This window comes from Condylura cristata, unplaced genomic scaffold (assembly GCF_000260355.1).
Source record: "Condylura cristata isolate star-nosed mole 26May11 unplaced genomic scaffold, ConCri1.0 scaffold00005, whole genome shotgun sequence".
In the NCBI taxonomy this organism is placed as follows: Eukaryota; Metazoa; Chordata; class Mammalia; order Eulipotyphla; family Talpidae; genus Condylura; species Condylura cristata.
Genome location: NW_004567106.1, coordinates 3303501 through 3327389, shown reverse-complemented (window position 1 = coordinate 3327389; position 23889 = coordinate 3303501). Strand labels below are relative to the sequence as shown.

The 23889-nt window shown below is 35.8% G+C and overlaps 1 protein-coding gene across 1 annotated transcript in view; it reads left to right on the top strand.

Moving 5' to 3' along the window:
• SUGCT (succinyl-CoA:glutarate-CoA transferase) overlaps positions 1 to 23889 on the top strand; it is a 674152-nt gene that overhangs the window by 485146 nt on the left and 165117 nt on the right. The window lies entirely within an intron of this gene.

The window sequence follows — 23889 nt, the reverse complement described above, 5'->3', positions numbered from 1 at the left end:
TGACAACAAGGTCTGAATAAAAACTAGTCTACCTTCTTTAAAAACTAGTTATCAGGTTCTGCTTTATGCATTTTTCAGTAGAGCATATTTTATACCTACTGTTAATTCAATTAAACCATTGCATTTAAATGGTAATCTCATGAAGTAGATTCCCTGACCCTCATTTTCAAAGGAAGTACCTATGGTTAAAGAGATAAGTAAATTGTGAAATTATTGTAGCTCTTAAATGACAGAGCTGGAGATCTTTAACCTGTTGTTACCAAATCCTGTAATCTGCTTTACAGATATCACCACTAATAAAAACTCTAAAGTCTCAATGATAAACACATTGTCTTTCTATTAATATGTATCAAATCTTTAGTTAATTTATTCATTTATATTTAAAAGTATATATTCAATATATACATTCAGTATATGCATAATATAGATGTGTAGATATACACACATACACAAGTATGCACATGCAGGCATACATACATACATATATATGTATATACACACACACACACACACACACACACAGGTTTTCCGTCTATATGGCATTTCTGTTATTAACCTCTGAGTAGTTACCAGTCAGGATGGCTATGTGAAGTACAATATCTGTCTGCTGGGATCAGAAGGGAGTGCAGAGGCCCATACCTTCATTTTCTTGTTGTATTGTTTGATAAGCAAAATTTTAGCATATGTACAATATACAATGTGAAGAGTTGGTGTGAGTACACATTGTGAAAGATTTTCATCTAGTGAATTAACATACATCACCTCACATATTTACCTTTGTTCTCTGTTGGCTTTGGAAGGTCATCACCACTACTTCCTTATAGATACAGTGTACTATCAGGAAGCCAACAACTCTTTTCAGCTCTTTTTGGTCCACTTCTTATACAACATCGAAGTTATTGGTAAGGGCCGTCCCTTGTGGGTAATATATCTTAGTAGTTTTGTGAAGATGTCTCTGGCTCATGTTATAAGATGTTAAAGATATACTCTAGTTAAAGAAATATTAGTTGCTGTAATAAATAAATGTTGAAACTTTAGTGGCTCACTCAAAATAAATTTGTATTTTTCCCATATAAAGTCTGCTAACCCGGAGAGTGGCAGTGTATCTTTATTCAGTTTAACAAAAAAGTCATTTAAGGCCTGCAGTATCGCCCTGACCTTGACATTCAGCCAGTGAAAAGAGTAAGACAGAAAGCATGTTTGTGAGCCAGACGTGAAGCTACAATCATTCCTCCTGTTCACATTTCATTGACTCAAATATAGTAACACCTAATTCATGCCTCCTACTAATTTCTCAAAGTGAAGTTTGGTGAGGTGGCCGAAAATGTTGAGAAGTTGTTTCTCTTTCTGCACTAAGAAAGGGAGCGTATGAACAAAGTTGCAGCTAGCCATTTCTGTTAGAGAATGGTATTGTCAAATGCAAACTGGCATACGTTTGAAGCATGAGGGGAGCATATAGCCGATTGCTCTAAGAATTTCCATCATCCTGGATTTCACCCTATTCTTTGGGATTTAATCCTTCTGCAGCCCCAAGTCCTGATCATGCAGTGACTGTGTGTACAAACGCAAGACCAACCTCATCACTTCTCATGTCATCAGTTTCTTTAGAGCTCCCTCCTTCCACTTTTCCTAATGCATCATAACCATCTCCATCATATTCTATTTGCCAGCCTCCACACCCTCACACACTAAACCCCCGCATAATCGCTCATCATCAGCTTCACTGCAGTTCAACCTTACTGGGAAAGTTTCTTTACTTTATTGCTCTAACTCTAAACCAACCCGACTCTTTTCTGAGAACACTGAATATCCTACAGTCTGCTCAAATGATACCTGTGTTTTCTTCCTACTCCACATATATCAAGGATAGAAAGCCAAGTGGTATCACTTTACTAACCACAGCCCTTTATGTTGTCATCTGTCTAGCCTGACCTCGCAGACTCTCTTTTATTAAGGATGTCATCATTTAGGTCATCATGTCACTCCTGACTGCTTTTCTGTTCACTGTTAGTAGTTTGCACATTCAAGCAGATAATTCAAATCATCCCCAGGCTCATAGGTTCTCTGATCTCTTTGGAACTCTCTGAGTCAGCAGCACTTAGGTGATACAATCACTGACAGTTGTGCCACCTTAGAATTTTTATTCAGTTAAAACAACCCAGAATGACAGCTGTCTCCTATATCTCTAATGTACTTATTCTGGTTCTATTTTTCAAGAACTCTCCCACTCATACTTAGCCACATCTCTTTCAACTACTAATCATCGTCCTTGTGTTTTCTCCCCTGCCTACTGGGAAGTGCCATTGTCCCGTATTAAAACCTTTACTGTAGTCTCATGTTCTTTGCTCCTTCCTTCTTTTATATTGTGTTTGACTGGAAAATCCTTAACTGTAGTTAAAACCATAGTCTACTTTTGTCATACGTTTATCTGTGCAGTTGAACATTGGTATGAGAAGAAAAAAACTACCACTTTTTTGACTGAATTCACTTCCAATTTATGATTTAAATCTAAAATGGATATTCCATACTGCCAGATGATCCCACTAAAACACCCTAGAAGTTTCACCTTCTTTTGTCCAACACATTTGTCTAACACTTTCTTAGTTTTCTAACTACTCTCCTTCCATATTTTCAACAGATGACCTAAATGTACTATCTTAGAGATAATTGACTAAATTAGTTGGGAATTATTTTAGCTTCCCACCACGCTTGTTACAGTGGAAGACAATTTCTGTTCGTCAAACCTTTTAATTAATTAATTAGTTAGTTTGTTTGTTTATTTATTTATTTATTATTTTTTTACTCTTCTCTTCTCCTTGCACCTTTTAAGGATTTGTTTTTACCATACTTTTCTTTAGTTACTGTATCATTAGTTTTCCCTCTCTACCATATCATTCCCATTGGCAAAGTAACATACCATCTTGAAAGAAAAAATAATCCCTTTGATAATACAACTCCTTTCAGGAGCCACCTAACTTCATGGTTCTCTCTCTGTCTCACACAAACACACAATGTGTTATCTACCTTCACTCCCCTCAAGTTTTCAGTTCTTGCTTTTCTGTTTTTACTTACTAAATTTGGGATTTGATTTTCAGGGCTCCATTATAGCAGACTGTATCAACATTCCTTTATAATTCTAGTTGATGGGTGTCTATAAAACAACATTTTCTTTTATTTTTTTTCCTTCTTAGTTTTCTTTTTCTCTACCATGTTTTTGAATGTTGCTTCCTCCACCATATGCTTTTTCTCATCTCGAATCTTTTAATGACATTTGTGCATATATATAAATATTCCATATTTATATTCTACTTTTTGTGTATGATAAGTCTTTTAATTAAACTGTTTTACTGACACTTCCATTTAGATTCTGAATAGGTATCTCAAAACTAACAGGTAAAACTGAGAGCTGCTTTCTTTCTCTCAATATATCTGCTCCAGGCTGCAAAACACACTTTTTCTTTTTTTCATGATGATAGTTCATTTTATTGATTTTGTTTATTAAATATTAGGGATAATTGTTTTCAAAGTAACTTTTTTATTGTAATACAATAAAATTATTGCTTTTAAAATTATTAAAAAAATATATCTGTGACTTTTTAGTGTATTACGTATGTGTGCGTGATTACTTAAAATTCCTCAGCATTTCCACTCCCCCGGTCTCACTGGAACACCATCTTGAGCAGGGTGCTTTCCTGTACATGTCTTCTTGAGTTAATCCACACCATAGCCATACCCTATAACCTATTTATAACCATTAACTAGCACCTACCAGCTGTTTAGCCCCTAGGTAGTTTCAAGAATTAAATAAACCTAACAGGTGAAAAGTTATAAGGCACTATTAATAGTTTAGAAGAAGATGCAGAGAATTGGAAAGACACTATCTTCTCATAGATTGGAAGAATTAGCATTTTAAAAAGTATCATCTTACCCAAAGCACTATTTAGATTCAGTGTACTAAGTACAATGTACAAAGTTTGATCCCTATCAAACTTTTTTTTTAAGATTTATTTATTTATTCATATAGAGCTGGGAGGGTGGAGGGTGAGAGGATTCACCAGAGATGTGGAGGGTGAGAGGATTCACCAGAGATGGAGCGGGGCACAGAACAGGCAGATTAATGAAGTACACTGCTGAGGGGAGCAGCGGGCGGGTCAGGAGAGGTCTGCCGCGCCATGTGGATCTCCTCCGAGGCAGGCGGGGATCGAACTCATGCGGAAGTGGCTTAAGCTTCTTAGTGCAGTGCTTTCACCTGCTGCACCACCAGGGAGGGCCCCTCTATCAAACTTTTTTTTTTTTTTTTGTGCATACAAAACTGGGGTACAGGCCAGAGGCTCAGGGGTGGTGAGAGGCTTCACCAGAGACAGAGTGGGGAACAGAACAGGCAGATCGACGAAGTACACTACTGAGGGGAGCAGCGGGCGGGTCAGGAGAGGTCTGCCACGCCATGTGGTCACTTCCGGGGCAGGCGGGAATCGAACTCATGAGGAAGCGGCTTTAGATTCTCAGTGCTGTGCTTTAACCCGCTGCGCCACCAGGGAGGGCCCTCTATCAAACTTTTAATAGAATTCTTCGAAGAAATAAAACAACCATTACGAAACTTACATATAATTATAAAATAAAACCCAAATAGTCAAAGCAGTTCTGACAAAAAAGGAACAGAGGTATGTAGTCCTTCTCTTCAAATTATACTGCAAAACAATCGAAATAGTGTGGTGTTAGAAAAAAAGTACACATACCAAAACCAGAGAAAAGAGTACAGAAAAGAAAAATGCAGCAAACATTCCTTGTGAATAGAGAAGAGAAGGTCCTTAACAAATAGAAATAAGTATGAAACACTATGTCATAGTGTATAGGTGCAGATGCCAGGTACCATATTCTTATTTCCAAGCTTATAGAAATATTGCTGGGAATTTGATAGGAATTTTGTGCGACCTACATATCGAGTTGGGGAGAGGTGACATGATTTCATGTGTTGTTTTCCAGTAAATAAATAAACTTAGATCCGTTACATATATGTTGGCTAAAAAAGGATAATCTCATAACCACATCAATCAACAAAGAAAAAAACACTTGGGGGAAAAAAAGACTTCTAGAATAAAACAAAAGAAAATCTCTTTTTTAAAAAACATGTATTTATTTGTGCATATAAGAACTGGGTACAGGCCAGAGGTCCAGGGGCGGTGAGAGGATTCACCAGAGACAGAGTGGGGAGCAGAACAGGAGTATCTACTGAAATCCACTGCTGAGGGGAGCAGCAGACAAGACAGGAGAGTCTGCTGTGCCATGTGAGTCAGCTTCCTGGCCAGGGATCAAACTTGTGCTGCAGTGGCTGTAGATAGCTTCAAAGTTCTGTGCTTTAATGCTTTGTACCACCAGGGAGGATCTAGGCAAAATTTTCTTACACTTATCAAGAAACTTCAGTCCATACAAGGTCAATGAAAATGATAAATTGAATTTCATCAAAAGTAGAAACTTTCCACTGTTAAAATCCTATTCAGAGGATAAAAAGGCAAAATATAGATGCAGAATGGGGGAAAATGTTTTCATTCCACATAGCTGGTAAAGAACTAGAATTGTTAAAAAAAAGTTTTGCAATATAACACACACAAAATCTGATTATAAATGGGTAAAAGACATGAACAGATACTGCAGCTAAAATGATATACAAATGGCATGAAAAACTGCTAATAAAGACATGGAAAACTTGATCTTCGATACCATACTGATGGGAATATAAAATTGTATGGCCACGCTGGAAAACAATTTGACAGTTTCTTAAAAACTAATTATGTAACACTATTTGACCCAGTAGTTGCACTCTTGGCTTTTATCTAAGGTAAAATGAGTTGATATTAATGTAAAAATAGGCATATAAATTTTATACAATCTTTATTTTCAATGGCCACAAACTAAAACAGCCCAAGGGTAAATGGAGAATTTAAATGTGGTACATCCAGGTACATCCATACCATGGGAGGTTACTCAAAAACAAGAAGACTGAGCTTTTAAAATATAGAGGAAAATATTTATGACATTAGATTTGGCAGCGATTTCTTGGATATTACATCAAAGTACAAGAAAAAAATAAGCAAAAGTGATAAATGAGACATTGAATTTGAAACTTTTGTGCAGCAAAGGAAACATAGTAAAATCATAGTAAAAGGAAGCCTAAAAAATTGGAGAAATATATTTGTAGATATATACATGATGGAATATTATTCAGCCTTTAAAATGAAGGCAGTTCTGTTATGTGTTATAATATGAGTGGACATTAAGTTTATTATGCAACTCAAATAAACTCATTACAAAGAAAAATGCTACATAATCCCATTTATATTAGGTATCTAAAACTGTCAAACTCTTTGAGCCAGAAAAGTAGAATGGTGGTTGACATAAAACATGATGAACAAGAAAAGGAGAATTGCTCAGTGGTTACAAAGAAGCTATTTAGATAGAAGGTTAAAAGAATGTCCCCCAAGGATATCATGTCTTAATTCCTAGAACCTGTGAATGTTATCTCATGTGAGAAAGTTTTTTCAGGTGTGATCAAGAACATTGAGATATTAATTGAGATATTAATCTGGGCTATTTAGGTGGTCCCTAAATACCTTTATGAGTGTCATAAAAGAGAGGCCAAGAGAGTTTACACATATTGAGGACAAAGTGGTATGAAGATAGAGGTGGAGATTGGAATGACATAGTTGTAAGCAGTAATGCTGGCAGCCATGGCAACAGATTGATTCTCCCTTAAAGCCTCTCCTGGAGCGAATCCTTTCTAAAACCTTAATTTCCACCCAGTGTTAAATTTTGAATTTCTTGCTTCCAGACAATTAAAGAATAAATTACTGTTGTCTATGTTTCAAAGTTTTTGGAAATTTGTTACAGCAGCCACAGGAAACTAATACAGTGACATTATGGAACACTGGGGACAGGATGTTGTTATCAACAAATGGTGCTGCTTCAGCTGAAGATTTAAATGGAAAACAATGAAACTTGGTTTTGACTATACTTTTATGCAAGTATAAACTTTTGATAAATCAAAAACTTAAATATAACTGATTTCAAAAAAATCAAAATGGCAACATAGAGTCACATATTCATGGTAGAGGTAGACTGAGATTCCTAAGTAGAACCTCAATAGTTTTAGTCATAAAAGAAAAGACTGATTGGCTGGACTACATTAATATTAAAAACGTCTTCTTTAAGTGATTATATCAGGAGACCATATTGGAATCAATGTAGCGGGAGAAGATATCAAGAAAAAGATATGTGTGTGTGTATGTGTGTGTGTGTGTGTGTGTGTGTATAACTATTAAGAGATTTGTATATAGAAAATATTTTTTTTAAAACACCTCCAAATAAACATAAGAAGGCTGGGTAACTCAATAGAAAAATGGATAAGAGATTGAGCAGACTTTACAAAGAGAACATACAAATGTGCAAGTAAACACATAAAAGATCTGTCATTAATAAAGGAATGAACATTAAAACCTAATGAAATATAGTATTATGTCCACTATGCATAATTAAAATTTAAAAGTCTGATAATAGTAAGTATAGATGAGGAAATAAAACAATTATATATTTCTAAAAGAATGAATGAAGAAATCAGTAAATAAACAATTTTGCAAAGATGAAAAAGTTCCACAAAGATTTGTTATATAGCAACATACATATAATTAATACCATTGTATCAGTACTTAAAATTTTTTGCTATATGATTTTTACCACTATTAAAATAACAATTACTACATGTAATGACTCCTATGTATCACCATATGGCTATTTGGGGGAATATGATGAGAAAAAAAGCCAATTTTAGAAGTTTATGTATTTCTTGTAAATGCACATTCTTGAAATAACAAAATTATGGAAATGAAGATAAGGTTAGTGGTTACAGGGCTTTAGGAAAAGATGGGGGCAAGAAGGAAGTAGGTGTGGTTATTAGCGGGCAACACACTGCATCTCTGTGGGTATGAAAAGTTAGTGATGGAGTGTGTCTTGCCTGTGTTAATGCTAGTATCCTGGTTACGTGAAGGACCAGGATTTCACTATGTTACTTACAGTTACATGTGATCTCAAAATCAAAATTTTAATAAAATAAATTTTATAGAGATTTAAGTTGCATACAATAAATGCATTGTATGTATGCAACTTGATGAATTTTGATAAATGTATACATCTATATAACCACCACAATCTATATAACCACTGCCTCAATCAAATATACATTATTTTTGTTATCCCAAGAAGTTTTCTGATTCCCCTTTGTAGACTTTGGGAAACTTTGTAGAAGTTTCCTGATCCTCCCTTATCATGGCGACCACTGATTACTTTTGTCACTGAAAATTCCTTTAATTTTTTTTTTTGTAATTTCAGTATTTTCTTTTAACTTATGCATTTAGATCTCTTTAAATTAATAACATTTTCTTTGATAACTGCCAACTGACTTTATTGTATTTGGTCTCATTTCTTGTGCTGAAAACACTGAAAAGAATGAGTTTTCTATTAAGAATGGCAGCATAAAGTGGAGAATTTTAACAAAATATATAGTATGTGGAGTCCTAATTTGCCTTTCTATGCAAGCTTCCTTCTCAGCCTGTTACCTCATTTTTCAGGAAATAGAGCTGATTAGTGCATCCTACACAGAAGGAAAAGTTCTTTAAAGGACTGGCAGGACTTTACATTCACAGTGGTGTCGTATTCACATTTCAAATATGACTTCTCCTAATTTTCTATTGAAATATACATAAAAACATAGGAAATACAAATTGGTATAAAAAATCATATTTAGTGGTAAACCCTTGATAGTCACTGGAGAAATTCTATCAGTCATAGAAGGACTGATTAATGGAGATCACCCAAAACAGTGGTCTCTGTATACTTGCTTTAACTTCTGAGAAAGAATAGTTTCATCCAAAAGGAAATTCAAAACTAAATAAATAATTAAGAAAGCTTTAAAAAATGATTTAATTAAAATTAGATAACGAAATTTTCAGGCAGATTAAACCTTTTTTTTTTTTAAAGGGAGTGCAGTTGATATAGGAGTATCTATAAGAAGTATTTAAGTACATAACCAGCTTAGAATCTATATTGGTGATAGTAAGGTATGGTAAAGCAAATGATTTAGTAGACAGAGATGAGAAGTTCTCACTCATGGAGTAGGATTTATGGAAGTAAGTTGCTTTAGTGGTGATGTTTAAGATGACAAACCTGGGGAAGTTAACTTGGCCAAAATACTTGGAGAAAGTGCTCCACGCAGAAGGATCATGGATAACAAAGACATGTGGCTGTAAAAGCATAAGGGAGTGGGAAAAATCCAGTATGCATAGGATGAAGGAAGAGCAGCAAGAGTTACACTATAGAGAGGTGTCAAGTAGGAGAGGAATTGAGATTTGAGACTGTAGAGCAAGTAATGATGAGTGACACAGAACTCAGCAGTTAAAGTTTTTGAAGTAATTCTTTAAACCCAATGTATAAGCATGAACAAGTGTAGACTTGAAAAGATATCTGTGGCAGTCAGATGGTTTGAAAGTGAGAGGCCAAGGGGGAGGCACAGGTCTATCACAAAAGAAGTAGACAATACTGAGGAGTATACAAAATATGTAGTTAATGGTACAGAAACATTAGGATGAATTAGAGCATGATAGGAGAAAATTCTCTATTTATAAGCATCTTCAATGTTCTCATTTAGTGAAGGGAATGTTAAAACTCAGACAGTCATTGTAAATATTAGATAAATAAAGTACCTAAAAACTTTAAACCTGTACAGGATTGGCATGGTTACTGTTACCTTTCCCATGATTCTTTTTTTTTTTAAGATTGATTTATTGATGCATACAGAACTATGGTGAAAGCCAAGAGGTGCAGGGGTGGTGAGAGGACTCACCAGAGGCAGAGTGAGAAGCAGAATCAATGAAGTACACTACTGAGGAACAGCGGATGGGACAGGAGAGGTCTGCTGTGCCATGGGGAGCACCTCCCTGGCCAGGGATCAAACTTGTGTTGAAGCAGCTGCTGGTAGCTTCATTGTGCTGCACTTTAACCCATTACACCACCAGGCTGGCCCAAAAGATTTCTTTTTGTCACAGACAAAAACATAAAATATGTTTAATGAGATCATAAATATCCAATTTTTATTTACCACATATAGGTTAAGTAGAAAAGTATATGTCAGAATCTACCAAATGTTAACTTGATTATTGTTTATTAGAAAAAGGGACAAATAAAAGTTTTAAAATTATCTATTTAGATTTAAGAAAAACAAACAAACAAACTAAACAAAAACAGGGGCCTCCCTGGTGGTGCAAGGGGTTAAATCCCAGCACTATGAAGCCATCCATAGTTACTACAGCACAAGTTCTATCCCCAGCCAGGGAGGTGATCCACATGGTGCAGCAGACCTCTCATATCTCACCCGCTGACTCCCTTTAGAAGTGTATTTCAGTAGACCTATCTGTTCTGCTCCCTACTCTGGTGTCTGTGTTTTTCAGTATGTAGTCTACATCCCATCAGACAACAGACAACATGTGTTTCATACTGCAAAACTAGGATTATCCTCTTTCTGAATAGGAGTAGCTGGAATATCACAGTCTGATGTTCTGTGTCTTTCTTAGAGAGTCCATTGAGTCACCTAGGAGGTAGTGAGTACCAATAGTGTTAGCTGGAACCTAAGTTCTCTCCTGTTTATTCCTCAAACTTTTGCTGCATTGCAGCTGTATCCAGGCACCTTATAGTCAAATCAGAATCTTGAAGTAGGGAGCTCTTCAAGTGAACTCTTTCTTTGTACCAATTCTTTTTCTAAGAAGACACCTTAGTAGACTACCCCTTCCATTTCCTTGGTCAGGACAGCCTGCATGGCCCCTTCTAGCTTCCAAGAAGGCTGATAAGAAAATCATTATCTCCCTGTATAAATTTTCTATAGTAAAAGACAATTAAAAAGAATAGAAATGACAATATTGAGTTAATATATGAATCACTTACCAATTGCTACATAAATTACTCTAAAATACAGTGAATTTTAAGAGAATAAGCTTATTATCTTTCACAATTTCTATAGATCAGAATTTCAGCAGCAGCTCAGTTGGATGGTTTTGCCTTAGAGTTTCTCATGAGTATGTAATCCATTGTTGCCTGGATTAAAGTCTTTTCAAGGCTAGAGTGGCAAGGTCTGCTCTAAGGAGGTCTAGAGATATGGCTGACCAGTTGTGCTAGCTGTTGGTAGTAGGCTTTAGTTCCTCTCCAGTAAGTTTTCACAAGGCATAAAGACAGGCTTCCCATCAAGAAAATGATTCAAGAACTCAAGACATAAGGTGAAATAAATGCATTTACATACTATATCTTCTGTAGTATGCTATCAGGCATATCGGTCAGCCCTATTCAGTATGGCAGGAAACCGCAAAAGTATGTGCATCACAGAAGGCAAAGATAATGTTGCTGTCTTGGAGTGACTAGCTCAGCAGCAAAGATCTAAGGTGCCACTCCATTTTTATCTACTCCCTCAGTGTTTTATTGGCAGTGATTTTTATTTGTAGTTTTCTAACTTCTCTGTCAATGAGCAGGATTGAATGATGTGTGGTGATGTTTCAGGAAGGTTGATCTAGAGTTACATTTAACTGTCAAGAAAGTTATCCAATTCACCATAAAAATTCCTCTGATGCCAGTCACCAAAAGAGAGAAACTGCATACAAATAAGGCATGACTGGCAACTACTGTATTTCCTTCCTGAGTACATTCTTTATAAAATATCCAGAAGTATTTGGAAGATTTTTAAGGAAATCTGTCACTGCCATTAACCTACGCTGAGTAGTGTGAATTATTTTCTAAGGGATATCTACTTGTCTGTTGTATCTATATGAAACACTGGGTAAGGAACTTCATTTTGAAAATAGTTTTTGACTTTAAGACATATATATATATATATATATATATATATATACTTTTAATATGAATTAACTTGTCACTGTAACAATTTGGTTTGCTTGCCCCAGGTTTTTAGGAAGGTCTCTTGACCACTGTTGTAAAGGGCCTTAGACAAATTGATTATGATAATTATTCAATTCTTTCTGGTTCCTATAGTTCTAGATAGTTGTGACCAACAGCTTTGTAAATTAGAGACTAGTGCAAGACTTCTTTAGAGAACACAGGCCACCATTCTAAAGGGTATCAGTTTACCAGGTTCCTAAACCTCCTTTCTGTGATGGTAGAAACACTACAATATTTCTGTCTCATATTTTGCCACTGATTTTACTGATTCAGGACTATTTCTAATATAAAATATGCTGTAGATGTTGATGCCATTCTGGTGATCTGATCTGAAACTAGCTGAAGACTAAACTTGTTAATTCTATGGTCATTTGACCAAGATTTTTTTTTCCCCAGACTAGTTCACCATCCCTGCAGTGTGTACTGTTGATCACTGCAGATGACCAACACAAGAATGTAAATGAAAACTACACAAGAATGTAAATGAAAACTGACACAAATGGGTACACCATCAACCTCTGCTGGGTTATTTTAAAGAAAATTGCAGTCTCCTAGCAACCACTTATTGAATAGGGTCAGATCCTATCATACAAAATTCACCTTTATTATGTCAGTCCTTCAATGAAGTCAACAAAGTTCTTTATTCCCAGTAAGTAGTACTTTAGGTAACTTTTCCACTTTGCTTCTATTTGGATGGTTTTCCCTGGTTGTGGTGATTGGAAGCAGGTAAAACTTTGACATGGGAAGCAAAAAATATAAATAGTTGTAAAATAGGACTAACATTGGAAAGTTACAATAAAAATCCCAGATGTTAGGCTAGAATCCGGAGCACAATACCAAATCTCTCTTGAATTAAAACTTGTTTGCCTTTGTTAAATTTCTTCTTCATTTTTCACATCTCATTTGCTATTTTGTGATTGATTCCCTCTTACTCAATTTAATGTTCCCCCATGATGGAAATTTAATATACCTTAAATTAAAAGCAATCACCATTCCATAATACTTTGTTACACTATACAAATATATACTTTTTAATTTTAAGGCAAAGATTAATAATCTATAACCCTGATTCCTAAATTAAAGGATTAGAAAAAAAGAAAATGTAATGTCACATTTTAGTTCCTTCATTGTTTTAAGGAGCAAGTCCAGCTAGGTCATGTTTTAATCTTTACAAGAAATTTATTTTTATAGAGAAATGTAATCCTTTTCCTAGGACACAATAGAAAGGAAGGATTTACTGTCAAAATAACCTAAATAGATAGAAATCTTCCCCCCCCCCATTTGGTAATAGATGGATTTGAACCTTTAAAAATTAAAGTCAGCTGTTTAACACCTGCAAAAGATTCAGGATATATTATACTCAATAAGTGTTAACTTTTTAAAAGAGGAGAAATCAGCAAACAGAAAAAAATCTTAGTACAGTAAATGTTATCATCTGAGAATTTCTTTCTTTGGCTTATTCATGAGTGTTACCTCAAAGTCTGTCTGAGACTCATTAGGCCATTTAAAATCACAGGTCTATCCATATGTAGACCAAATGTTTAAGAAAGGATCGAACACTTACAAAAAAGGTCAAATAAAAAGAAAAGCACTATTAGTTTTGCCTTGAAAGCTGCAGGGTACATATTATTGTCAAAGGTAATTATATCCTCTAACCCTAACCGCTGATATAACTACTCATTTCATGAGATTTTAGAGGAGGAGAAAGGTCATATTTATATTTCACTTGGATAAAAAACCTCATATTTTATATCCCAATTCTGGAGTGAATTTTGCCAATCTTGAGAGCAGGAATCACAAAGAAGAAAATCTAAATTGTCTATGCTCTCCTTGGTTTAGTGATCTCAGATCCCCATCTAAATGTGGGTTGCATGACTAGTGTAGCCATTATCTTTCTAACTGGGGGTGGCAATCTACTAAAGTAGAAGTACGGTGAGTGACACTTTAGCAATGTAATGAGTAATGAATTGAATCACCATGTCCTGTTTATAACCACACCCCCTTCAATATCAGATAACATCCATGTTAACCTTAGGGAAGTGTATGGATCTTCTTTAAATTTAATCAAAACTTTAAATGTGTACAATTTTCTCCTGGGAAGGGTTAACTGAAGACTTTTTCTGTGACATTAATTTCAAAATATCCAATCTCCTTTAGAAATATACCTTAGCTGCTGAGATCCCTCAGTTACATAGAATCCTGAGGTTAAAGGCATATAAGCTCTCTTAATCTCCCTGGAAGGAGGAAAGGAAACCATTATTTTGTTTATTTTTAGCCAGTTAGAAAATAGTCTATTCCTTGTTCTAAATTATATTCATCTTATTCTATTCTAATTTTTTTCCTTTGCTTTTTTTTTTAATATATTTGCTTTCTGGCATTTTTTTAAAAATATTTATTTATTTATATATACAGAACTGGGGTACAGGCCAGAGGCACAAGGGCAGTGAGAGGATTCACCAGAGACAGAGTGGGGAGCAGAACAGGTAGATGTACTGAAATGCACTGCTGGGGGGAGCAGTGGGCGGGTCAGGAGTAGTCTGTGGCGTCATGTGGTGTCACCTCCTGGGCCAGAACTCACACTGAAGCTGCTGTGCAGCTGCATGTACAACGCTTTGCCGCCAGGAAGAGACTCCAATTTTTTTATGTCTCCAAGAGAAAAGGTTTAGAAAACAGAACATCACCATGCAGTGGAAAAATGGAAAGGGTCAGTAGTTTTGGAATAGTGGAAATAGGATTCCTTTGCATTTTGTAGCTTGTTAATTTACTTCCCTTGCTTGATATCATTAAATTATTATTATTATTATTATTTAGATTTTTTTTTAAAGATTTATTTATTTGTGCGTACAGTTCTGGGGTACAGGCCAGAGGCTCAGGGGCGGCGAGAGGCTTCCCCAGAGACAGAGTGGGGAGCAGAACAGGCAGATCGACGAAGTACACTGCTGAGGGGAGCAGCGGGTGGGTCAGGAGAGGTCTGCCGCACCATGTGGATCTCCTCGGGGCAGGCGGGAATCGAATTCATGCGGAAGTGGCTTTAGTTTCTCAGTGCTGCACTTTAACCCGCTGCACCACCAGGGAGGGCCTCATTAAATTATTTTTTTTAATTTACTTTAGATGATGTATGCTTCAAAAAAAATATTTTTCTGTGAGTAGAATTTTAACTACAAAGTAATGTTCCAATTATAATGTGTCAATGCTAAATGGCATTAGAGCTATATTTCTAAAAAGAAATCACAGAAATTGGGGGTTCCCTGGTAGTGCAAACGGTTTAATCTCAGCACTATGAAGCCTTGGCAGCCACTGCAACAGAAGTTTGGTCCCCGGCCAGGGGGCTGACCCAAATGGCACAGCAGCCCTCTCCTGACTCTTCAGCTGCTCCCCTCAGCAATGTATTTCAATCAGTCCACCTGTTCTGCTCTCCACTCTGTTTCTGGTGAATCTTCTTTCCACCCAATACCTCTGGCCTATACCCCAGCTCTTAAAGCATAAATAAATAAAATCTTTTAAAAAAAAATCTTGAAAGGATGCTGAATGTCACTATCAACAAGTATACTCAAGTCAGACCCACAATTCAGCTGTCACCACACACTTGTTAGATTGGCTATCAAAAATGGCAAGAGATAAGAGGTATTGGTAAGGATGTGGAGGAAAAGGACACTTTATGCATTGTTGATTGACTAGGACCACCACAGGAAACAGTATCCAGCAATCCCACTTCTGCCTATATATCTGAAAGTAATGGAAACAGGATATTGAAAGAATATTGGCATTGCTATGCACATTGTAGCGTTCTTCTTTATAGGCAAGATAGAGAAACAATCTAAATATCCATCAGCAGAGGGTAAAGGAGAGAAACAAGCACAGTAGGGAAGGGGCTACCCCGGACCATGGTGGATGTCTGTGGGTGTGCTAGGTGTGGTGTGGTGATTCATATCTGAAGGCCGTGACCCTATTGTCTTAATTCATATACAGTGTTAAAAACCAATATTACCTCAATGAAAATATAATTGTAAAAATAAAGTAACTTTACTAGATGGAAAAATAACAGAAATAAAAAAAACTCAAAGAATGAATAAGAACTAATGCACTGCATTGTAATTATAGGCAGCAATACTGTATTACATACTTCAAAGTGACAAGCAACTTGGTCTTCAATATTCTCAGCACAAAAAAGAAATGATAATTATGTGACATGATGGAGGTATTAGCTAAGGATGCTATGGCAGTCACTTTGCAATATAAATGTGTTAAGTGCACATGTTGTACAATTTAAACTTATACAATGTTGTACGTCTTTATATCACAATTTTGAAAAGTTACCCACATAAAAAAAGAAAGAGATAAAAGATTGCAGCTTTATTTAGACTATATTTTTAGCCCTGAAATTCCTGCTTTTATACCTGCATAAGTGGTTGTTTGAGCTGGTCAGGATTTTCTTATTACCACCTCTACTCCAGATACCACCTCCTTCTGATTGATTTAGTCATGAAATAAGTCTGTGTTTTAATCTTGGGTGTTTACAAATATTTTAATTTCATCATAAAAAGTCCAGGTGACTTGAATACATTTGATAGAATAGCTCTAGTGGAAAATAAAAGTACACTGGTTTGAAGTTCTGTTTCCCACTCTCAGACCTTCAGACATTTTGCTCATGCTTAAGACTACTGATCAGTGTATACTGAATAAAGTGGTCCTTCATTGCCCTATTAGCAGTTGACCTATGTCAGTAATACTAAGAAAATATGATAATCTCTTGAATGTATTTCTGTAGTTACTAAATTTATGTCTTTAGCAAGCCTATGGAATGTCCACATTTACTCTCAGACTTTGTCACTTCAGATTCTTTCATGGATAGTAACTGCATGCTTTAGGAGTCAAATTTGTTAGTTTTGTATTGTCATTATGAATTACCACAAATATAGCACCTTTGAACAACATAAATATATATCTTACAATTTGGTATAACAGGAAATCTGACATGGGTTTCACCAGGCTAAAATAACAATGTCAGCAATCAACATTCCTCTTTGGAGACTTTTCAAGACAACCCATTTCCTTTCTTATTTGGGTTGCTGGAAGAATTCAGTTCCTGGTGCTTATATGATTGAGGTCCCTGGTGGCTAAGGACTGTTGTCAGCCTGTACAATCTGTTGCATTACTTGAGTCAGGGACACTTCCTTCATCTTCAAAGCCCAAAAAAGCAGGTTGTCCCTTCTCATGTTTCATTTTTCCTAATGTAGTCAGTAAGTGCTCCCCACTTCTAAAGCCTCATGTGATTAAATCTCCCCTTAAGAAGGTTTATAAACTTAATTACTTCTACATGCTTCCCATGTAAGGTAACACCACAGGTTCCAGAGATTAAGGCATGGCATCTTTGGGGACCTATTATTCTACCTACCACACATACCACTCAGTATGTTTTGGGGATAGGGATGCAAAGATAAATTACCTTTTATTTGGAGTCAAGTATGAGACTCCATCTCATCCTTTTAAAATCGTTACTTGTAATTTAAAAGGAATCATTTTATTAAAGTAATATATACACATACATGGCTTGAAGAACCAAATGGTACTCATAGGTTTGTAATGAACAGAATAATTTTCTTACCTCACACATCTCTTTTCTTGTTTCTGAAAACTCTTCTTTGCCCCTTCAGAATACCAATGCATATTTAATTAATTTCTTTTTGTTGAGGTAACATTGGTTCATGGTGGTGTTTCTGTGTTCGAGGCCTATATCTGTAAAATAGCTACCACACCTACATTCACCAAAGCACCAATAGTCCACTGTGTTCCCTCTTTACTCAGTTCTCACCCATTACCTCCCTCCTGGTAGCCTCAGTTCTGTAGTCATATTTCTACAATATGCTATTAACTAGGCTTTATCTGTTTTGTTTCTCTATATTCCACTGACTAATGAGACTATCAATAATTGACTTTCTCCTTCTGACTTATTTTGCTTAGCATAATCTCAAGCTCCATCCATGTTGTTGGAAGTGGCAACAGTTCATCTTTTTTAAATATAAATAACTAGTATTCCTGTATATACCACGTCTCCATGATTCATTCATCTGTTTTGGGGCACTGAGGTGATTTCCATAACTTGACTATTGTAAATAGAGCTGCAATGAATGTAAAAGTACATAATTTCCTTTGAACTAGTGTTTTTGTATCCTTTGACACCATTGGGTTTGGGAAGATGTTTATTGTTATTTCAATCTTTATGAATTTGTTGTATTTGCTTTTGACCTAGTATGTGATCTGTCCAGGAGAATGTCCCATGTGCACTTGCGAACAATGTGTGGCCATTATTTGGGAGGATACAGTGTCCTATAAATGCCCATTAAGCCCATATGGTCTATTTCTTTATTTAAGGCATTTGTGCCCTTATTTATCTTCTATCTTGTCACTGGTGGAAGTGGGGTGTTTTATCCAATGTCTGCTTTCAGATTTGATGCTAATTGACTTATATATTTAGATCCGGAGCATTCATTTTTGCCTTCCCAGCATGTGGGTATGAACCATAGTTTCCACCCTGTTGGCAGCCTCTTCCCCTACCCCATCTTTTATTTTGCTCAGATTTGAATTTCCTGAGTCTTCAGTTGGCAGGGATGGTGTCCTAGGTCAGGGTGGACTTAGGGCAGTTGTGTGCCTCTTGTGCTGGGTACAGCTCTTTGAAGGGCTAGTCCCTGAGGGTCTTGGCATGGGCCTGACTGAAGCTTCATGCTCCTCCACCATTTGGATGAGAGGCACCATTCATATCACGTGGGCCCCACAGATGGAGCGCTTCTTCACATCCCCACTTGATTCTCACACATTACCCACATTGCTTTACGCAGATACTAGCTGCCAATGTTTATTTATATTCCAGCTTTGCCTTTTTCAGTTTTCTTGTCTGTAAATAAGAATTAAAAACAAAGCCCTCCCTGATGGTGCAAGGGGATAAGTTTCAGCACTATGAATCTATCTGCAACCACTGCAGCACAAGTTTGACTCCTGGCCAGGGAGCTGAACCACATGGTGCGGCAGACCACTCCTGTCTTGCCCGCTGCTCCCCTCAGCAGTGTATTTCAGTCAGTCTACCTGTTCTAACCCCTACTCTGTCTGTGAATCCTCTTAACTCACACACCTCTGGGCTACACCCCAGTTCTTATATACATAAATCAATAAAACAAGTCTTAAAAAAAGAATTAAAAATGGTATGTACCACTTTCTTTATGGTGGCTACCATCTTATTTCTAAAAATTCAAAAGTTTATTTTTTCTGTTACTTACCTCCATATTTCTAAATAATTCAATTAATACTATTTCCTAATTTTTAATAAAGTAGAAATTATCTATTTTTTCTATCCTAAGGATCTTGAGGATTTAGTTGTGTGGAATCAATTCCAAAAATTCACAATATTTATTACACTCAAGATACATGTATTATGAGTATTTTTTTGTACTTAATAATTGCCTTTATTGATTCCTTAGTTTTCTGTTTGTAGTGCTAATTCATGTATATATTCTATAAGGGTACTCTGAAACTCCATTATACAATAAACAAATTAGGTTACCTATCAGTATTTACCTAAAAACATGCCTCCTAACACCCTTATGCTATTGCCCTCATTTGGATTAATTCTCTACAACCTTGCATTAAAATGTTTCTCTGATGCAACCCCTCATCATCAGCTTGGTGCTCTTTGTTTTTATAGTGCTATCTTCTGATTGTAAAAAACACATGGGACATAATTATTTTTGGACTATATATAAAGAAGGGTTCTTTATTTTCATTTTCAATTAATAATTGGCTAACTACTACTCATTGTTTTCTGTCTTCTAAAATTGCTTTTGAGTTGCCTAATGTCATTCTCATTCTTCATCTTCTGTTTGGATATATTCATTATAGAGCCATTTAATATATGGCTCTAAGAGCCAACATGAAAAAGAAGGACTGGTAATCTCATTATTGCTAGGCAGATTTTTCACTTCATTTTCTGTTTCCTACATGGAATATAGTGCATCTCAGCTATAGATGTAAATATCATTTAGTCAGTCCAGAAACAGAGCGTAGGGCCAGACACCAGTCAATTATACAAATCATAGTGCCTCTAGTTCCAGGATTTTAAAGCTTAAACAGACTTGTTTCTCACCTTTCAATACACTGTTTCAGCTTTTCCTATGTCTAAGATAAGGACCTTTTATCTACTACACTTTCAACTTGTGAAATACTACTATAACTGTAACTTGCTCTCCTATTTTGTTCTCTAGGTTTACCTGTTATAGAAATTCCATCAATGCCATTTTTGTGGATAATTAAAAGGGAGGAACAATAAACTATGTTCAAGCTATCTTGTCTAATTTTCCCTCTTTAACCAAATCCTGGCCCCACTGCAATAGAAGGAGTGATGAGGAAAAAGGATCTGACATCACTGGACACATATTGGTCATGAGAAAGTTCTTGTTTTGGGTTCTGTCTCATTTGTAGACTTTGCTGAGGTAACAAATGTGATTTCCTTGGGTGGTTTTCAGCTTTACCCAAGCTCCCTCTCGGATTAATTTCCCTCGAGTTATACCAGTAGTCAATGGCCAATCTATTTTCTACCTGTACTGCCTGCTAACTTTTTCTGGTGTCCACCTGGCAGTCCCACATCTCTCACACCTCTTCTAATTTCTGTATTCCTTCTTGAGAAGATCAGGAACAACTAAGTTTTCTGTTCCATAGGGAAATGGAATGAAGTACCCACACTTTTAAATCCCAGATATACTGTAATACATTACAGTTACTTGATGCTCTGTCGAAATTGGCTGCTACAACAGACCTCCTTCCTTCAGTGAACTTTAGAGAAGTTAACACAGGTCTCTACTTGCAGTATTTCTAGCCACAGAAAGCTCACAAAGCTTCTGTCAAGTCCTGGAGGAATTCTCTCATAAGGCTCCTCTAAGGGAATTCCTAAAGGATCAAGCTAGTACACCTTAAATAGTGAAATGGTGGAGATAACTTGATTCTTCTTCTTCTTATTTTTTTAAATGTGTATGTACCTGTACCCAGAAAATTTCTTTTGACCACTATCTTACCAACTTATTATGCAAACAATATGTAAAAGGCTATTCACCTTTTAATAAAGCTTATTGAATATGTTAAGCTTTAACTGGAAGGTGTCAAATCTTAGTGGTATTCTTAATGCTATGGTTAGTAAATTAAATTAGTGATAGATAAGTTCAATACACTATTGGATTCCCACACTACAATGAATTTTGGTCCATTATTCTTCCTCATGACAATTTAGAATGGAGGTGATTAGAGACTCAGTCACACTCGTATCAAAAGCCCAATGGAATTTACAGAATCCAAGGCATATATCCATTGACAGAGATATAAAATAAGATGCTTTAAAGGCTATTGATACTTGTGCTTTTCTGTGTTCTTATTTGCCTCAAGACATAAAAAAAAAAATCAGGTCTTACATTTGCTTCCAAGATACCATCAAATAATAAAAACATTAAAAGCAATTCCCAAAGAGCTGTATTTAAATTATAAATTATTACCACAATAACTATTATCATTACACTATCTGTTATCATTACACTATCTGTGTAGTAGTTCAGAAAAGATAGCACATGCAATTTCCTAGCATACTTTGAAGGAAGTGTTAATATAATTATATTTAGATATAAGCTTGTGGATAACTTTTTGCCTTTCAAATATTTTTTTCAGCATTTCCCAAATTTCTAACTATAAAATATTATACATTTTGAGTTAAAATAATTTGTATGGGCATACAATAGAGCTAACTAAATTTAATTAAAATTGACATATTGTCGGATGAGATTGAGTATTTAAATTTTATATTCATATTTTAAACAGACTTCCTTTGGAGGGAGTAAACATTCTCAAGTGTCATTATAGATTTGTGAAATGGAAAGGATGTATTTAAAGATAACTTATGGAACTGTGCAGTAGGAGTGGGAGTTCTGTACATGTACTCCTTCTTGTATAGTTTGTCAGTGAGGAAAGGAAGAGAAGAACCTTATTTAATTCCATGAGCAAATACTCAGCATTCAGTTTCCTTGAAAACCTATCATAATCATAAAAAAAAGACAGTCACGAAGCAATATGTGTTCCAATTCACACTACCTTGTATTGTTTTTTCCCCTTTGTGTTCACTCATTTTAAGCCTAGCAAATAATTGAAAAAGCAGACTCCAGTAGAGTAGGCCTCTTTTTTTTTTTTTAAGATTTATTTATTGTTGCATACAGACTGGGGTACAGGCCAGAGGTGCTGGGGCAATGAGAGCATTCACCAGAGACAGAGCAGGGAGCAGAACAGGCAGATTGATGAAGTACAATGTTGAGGGGAACAGTGGGCAAGACAGAAGAGGTCTGGTGTGCCATGTGGGTCACCTTTTTGGTTGAGGGCTTGAACTCATGTTATGGAACTCATGCTGAAGCGACTGAAACTAGCTTTGTAGTGATGGATTTCAAACCATTGTGCCACCAGGGATGGCCCAGAGCAGGCCTCTTATAGTTGTAGAAGAAAAAGAAGTTGATGGCAAATAATGAACCTCTATGTGCTAGGTATAATAAAAGTAATGAGAATAAAATTCTTTGTTTTTTTGTTTGATTTTATTAAAGCATAGATTTCTAGGCAAAGAGAGCACTATAATGTGTTTAGAATTTCACTCCTGAAGGAAAAGGAAGATTATCATGAGCAAATTCCCAGTGAGAAAATTTATTAACCTTAAAAAAATTCCATAAGGTCTTCTATAAAGACAATAGTGCTCCTTGATCTATGTGTTTTTTATTGTATGGAGGGCAACATAGAGTAGAGGCAGATAAACTTTTTCAGGATGCTGGTATGAATAAGATGAAACATAGCAAAAGACTCATGTCTTATGTGTGTGTGTGTGTATTTTTTTTCCTGCTGCAACATAAATTCCTGTGGCAATTTCTGCCAGACCTTTATAATTTAATTGAGTAGCCGGAGGTTGGAGTAGATGGATTACAAGGTTTGGAAGTGGGTGGGGAATTGGATGGGGGAGAAGAATACAGAGTAAATGATGAGGATTAGCTGTACATATTATTTTACTCAGGGTACTCTCTTCCTTAATTCCCATGATCTACCCCTGTGGATTTTCCACATTTAGGCAGTAAGCAGCCACTGTAAATTACCGCTTAATAGGATCGGTTCCTCATGTCAGAAATCTAAAGTGTTCCAAAAGAAAGGGAAATTAATATTTTGCTTTCACTTTCTAAGGAGTGATACATATGGTCACCATACTCCAAAGGGTTTCAAATTCATATTAGAGAAATGGATTTTCTCTTTTACTCATTTAGAAAAGTAACAAAAAGGAAATGTTTGTATCTGCACCCTAATTGCTGAGTCAAAAAAATTATGGCCAAGCCATGTGAAACTTGGGACATGAACCAAGATGGTAAACATAATGGTTGTAATTTGATTGTCAATGACTGTTGCCTTAAAGCTCTTTTTAAAGCTTGTATTTCCAATGTCATTATATGTATGGACAGGGATGTTTTTGTGACATGAGTTGAATTCTATTCAAAAGAGTTAAAAACAAGAAAATGTTGTACCATTGCCTGTATTTACTTACCTTTGATTTCTTTCCCCTGGATAATGAAGTTATATATTATTTATTGAAAGGCTACATTTTCATAGGTATTATAATAAGTTACATTAATGGTCTGGAAAGAGACTTTCATTTATATGAACTTTTAAACTACAATCTTTAAGAAAACCTAAAGATTATGACTGAAAGCCATTGACAGGCCATTCTACAGTGGCACGTGCAAGAGTCCATTAAGATTAATTGTAGTTGGGCCTCCCTGGTGGTGTAGAGGTTAAGTCTTAGTATTATTACCATGAACGCCAAAGGCCTGAGTTTGATCTCTGGTGAGGGAGCTA